Source organism: Hevea brasiliensis, chromosome 9, assembly GCF_030052815.1.
Source record: "Hevea brasiliensis isolate MT/VB/25A 57/8 chromosome 9, ASM3005281v1, whole genome shotgun sequence".
NCBI lineage: Eukaryota > Viridiplantae > Streptophyta > Magnoliopsida > Malpighiales > Euphorbiaceae > Hevea > Hevea brasiliensis.
The window spans coordinates 5,998,932-6,003,391 of record NC_079501.1 but is presented as its reverse complement, the minus strand read 5'-3'; the positions used below and the strand labels follow the sequence as shown (position 1 = coordinate 6,003,391).

Sequence of the window (4,460 nt, the reverse complement as noted above, 5' to 3'; positions counted from 1 at the left end):
GGAAAACTAAAATGGCCAAAAATATTAATTAGTTTTAATTTCAACTAAATGTTTTAAATACTTATTAGAAATGCTCACCACTTGTCAAAGATAAGAAAATTGTTTTAAAATCCCTTGTAGGGTACTTAATGAGTTATCGGTAGGTGAAGTTCGGTAGTTCATTAGGTATTCTACGAAATCATGTTATGCCTTATAGAGGGGTAAGGTGTGACATTTAATTTCATTTTTAAATCACTCCATTTGAAGTTTTGTAGCTCAAGTTATGCCTATTTTTTTAAGGCTGGCCGGATTGGTTCAAACCCAGAATTCTGGGCACAATTCTGGTTTTGACAGTTTTGGTGTGCTGATTGCAGCTCACTTTTCGAATGGGTTATGGTTAGAATTTGAGTTTGTTTTCTTCATAAAAGTTGTAGTACTATATCTCAGCTTTCTATCGGTATAAAATTAAGGTCATTTGGACCTTCCTACACCAAGTTATGGCCAAATAAATTCGTTAGTCTGGTACAGTGGCAGTACACATTACCCAGATTTGACCTAATTGTTCACTATCTTAATGTCATTTCTGGGCATGATTTCTGCACAAAAATTGTGGTGTTATGTGTTTAATTTCATATTCAATTGGCCTCACACCAATTGGGGTGGCAGAATTACAGTTTTGACACCTGAAAGGGACCTTGATCAGGCTGTCCAGGATTAGACCCCTACCTATCCGAATTTGTTTTTACTTCTAACCATTCAAACACATCCTAATTGGTCTCAATTGACCATTTTGAGTCTCAATTAGGTCAATTTGGTTCAATTTCAAAAATCCTAAATTTTTCTCCAATTCTATAAACCTTAAATTTTCAACTTCTCAATTCCAAGCAATTCAAGGCAACATCAACCTATACATCATATAAGCATCACTAATCAAGCTAGAAGGCATGTTTAATTAAATCAAAACACATCAATTCCATAAACTTCCATGGTTGCTGAAAATTCCCTCTCTTCCTAATCATGCAATTTTTTTCCAATTTCTTCATATAATTTCATCCAATCTTACCCTAAATCAACCATTTATACAAAAAGGGAAGGTTAGATTAGCTTACCTTAAGTGTGCAGAATTTATATCTCCAATTCTTCAAACCTTGCTTGATTTATTCACTTTCAATCTTCTTATCAAATGTAATTTAGAGGTTTTAGTAAAGAAACTACAAAAATTAAGGTAAAATTTTGGGAGTTTGGAAGCTTGGAAGGGCTTGACAATGGTGGAAATGGAAGAGAAGTAAGAGAGATGAGGGGGAAAAGGTAGGCCACTATGAAGGAAGAAGAAACAAAAATTTTCCTTTTTAATTTTCTATTTAATAATTTTCATAATTATCCCCATAATTTCCATAATTAAGAAATTATAATTATGGTGTCATGGTGATGTCACTCTAGTGATGTCATAATGCCTTTATTTTTATTTTCTTTTTTTTTTTCCATTGTTTTCTTCATACTTTTTTTAATTTAAATCTATAATTTGAAATTTTAATTTCTCATATGTTATTAGACAGTTAGGCCATGAGTCACCTCTAGGGGTGAATTGATCAATTTGCCCTTCGTCGGTTTGATCCGGTTTATCAATAATACTGTAATTCTTTTGGAACCCTGACCTAATTATTTGATCTGGTTCTCAATCTTTTTCTGTGATTTTCACATTTCTCCTAGCTCCGCAGTTTTTCCTAGGACTGCGGTGTCACAATGCCCAGTACAAATTTAGGGTAACATTTAACTTCGCAGTCACTTCCCGGTGCGGTCACCCACCACTATGACCCACAACTCATTTAACTTTTTATGTTCTATTTTTCTGATCTGTATTTAACCTTCGGGTAATCACTATTAATTTTTGTTCAGTATTTTTCTAGGTGACTTAAATATAATTCTAATCATCTTAATTGTCCGAACCGGCATCGGTCACCGGAACAGTAATTTGCACAGGGCTATGCATATAGGGGTGTCATAAGATTATTAAATATATTTATTTATTATTAATTTTGCATTGAAAATTATTAATATTACATAGAAATGTATAACATTTCATCAAAAAGGGTGTAAGATTATATAAACAATATATTTTTTATGTTATGGATATGGGATATTTAACACATCTCCCTTACGTCCAAGATTGATATCTAAAGCATGAAACACTTATGGGAGGCTTTGATACCATGATAAGAAAATGGACTAAGTTTAAGTTTAACTCACCACTAAAAGCTAGCTTAAAGAAGATGATTATCTAAGTCTTCATAGCGGGCAAATTACCCACATATCTAATTGATATGGAAGACTTAACAAAATCGCTCATGCCATCAGGTGTGATACAACATGCAGATCATGAAGTATGGTCAAATTTCTACTTGATTACTTTTTCTTGTGCCTTCGAGGTTCTGAGTCAAAATCATGAGTATTCATTGCAACACAACCAATAACCTAAGAGTGAGGAGAGAATTTTCACTTTTTAGAAAGTAAAGTATGGCTGACTTGTTAATATTATATTATCAATTTACCATTTTAAGTGTCACGACCCAACCTATGGGCCGGACCAACACTAGGACCTGGGCCGGCATAAAGCCCCCGAGGCCCGTAGTAAGCCTTACTGTTCTCAAATCCATAACCAAGCCCACAATTTAGGCCCAATATGCATATAAAATAATTTTAAATTAAACTGTTATAATTTTATTTCGAGCCATCTTAGCCCAGAAATTATCAGAAACAAAAATTAGAGGAGCCCAGCTCAACCCTATTACCTCATTTATAACCATTTAAAACTCATAAAATTTTTTTTTCTTTTCATTTATTAATATGAAAACTTGAATTCATACAGTCTCTGATAGGCTTAATGCTACTACTAGCACATGCGGAGTCCTAAATTACAAATTTAGAGAATAATAATACAATTAAGTAATCTTTTCATAACCTGAGAGGAAAGGGACAGGTTATTCTGAAAAATGTCTCCTCCTGTAGCCTGGAAAAATATGGTGAACAGGAGTGAGCGTTCGACTCAGAGAGTAAAATATCAATTTTAACCATAATCTCTATAACTATCTAAAACTAATGCACCCTGTAGAGTGAAATGCAACATCAATATCATTTTCACATCATAACATCAAAAAGGTAATTTGGAGCACTCACACACCCTGTAGTATCAATCATAACATATGGGAGCTGATCCCCTACTGACTCTCTTAAATCCAACTCAGTGCCAGTAATTACTCAGCTCGGACTTCCACTTAATAACCAAATCGAGGGTCCCAGCGAATTACTCAAGCCGTGACTACCCCTCGAAGGATCGGGTCCCAGCGAATTACTCAAGCCGTGACTACCCCGTCCTATCCATAGTCCACACCACATCACACGCACGCACACTGCTCCAAATTACCACAACAACATACATGGCACTTTCACAGTTATGAATGCAACATAAATCGTGCCTAGGATTTATCTACATAGATATATGCATATAAGTGATGCATGGGCATGCTTAAACATATAATAATATCGAAATTACAATTAAAATTAATATTTTACTCACAGACTTGACGATGGTCACTGAGGCGGCTGGGCGGAGGAAGAAGGCTGTCCCGGCTCACCTGACAATTTTATTACAATCATTTAATAAATTTGACTCAATACAAACAAAGAAAAAGACCAATACGTCCTAAGTCGTGCCGAAAATCCGGCAGAGTCTCCCTTATACCTAGGACCTACCCAACCTGTAAAATGGCTCAAAACACACTTCTATATCCACAATCCATATATCCACAACTCAATCACATCACACAGCCCCTCCTGGGTCCATCAAATCAATCATCCATCACAATATGTAAAATTTCAATTTAGTCCTTATAATTGATCATTTTTGCAAAAACTGCTCAAATAAGCTCTAAAAATTATAAAACTCTGCCCCGCGGTCCTTAGAAATATTACTAAGCTATTGCAAAAAGAATCGTAATTTTCTAAGCTACCACGAATATTTTATGAATTTTTAATCCTATTTAAGCACTAGAAAATTACGAAAAAGCAAGGTTCGGATTTACCTTTGCCGATTCCAACTTCGGGAACGTGCTCGGGATGCCTAACAATGGTGGGGTAGCCAAAATCTAGATCCAATTCGGAGACTTTTCCTATAGTCGTGCATGCAGCCTGAAATTCACAGATCTGGACAATCGCCAATTTCCGCGAATTGAGGATACCTACACGGCCCAATAATAATATATAAAAATCGTGGGTGTTACATTCTTCCCCTTACAGAAAATTCGTCCTCGAATTTTACACAAGGCGTAATAAAGTACATGATTACACATTGAGCAGAGATAAGGGTACTTGCTACGCATGTCCCGCTCGACTCCCAGTGCACTCTTCCACCGATCGCTACTCCACATAATCTTAAGCATAGGGATCTGTTTTTATGTTAGCTGTATCAATTGTTAGTCCATTAT

General features: G+C 35.5%; 1 long non-coding RNA gene across 1 annotated transcript; it reads right to left on the bottom strand.

The window, feature by feature from the left end:
* Positions 1-2,782: 2,782 nt before the first annotated feature.
* LOC131183350 (uncharacterized) lies at positions 2,783-4,037 on the bottom strand. The gene is made up of 2 exons (XR_009151470.1): positions 3,554-4,037; positions 2,783-2,986 (listed from the first exon to the last, which is right to left on the bottom strand). It is a non-coding gene; the product is annotated as an uncharacterized LOC131183350 (long non-coding RNA).
* Between the last annotated feature and the right edge of the window lie 423 nt (positions 4,038-4,460).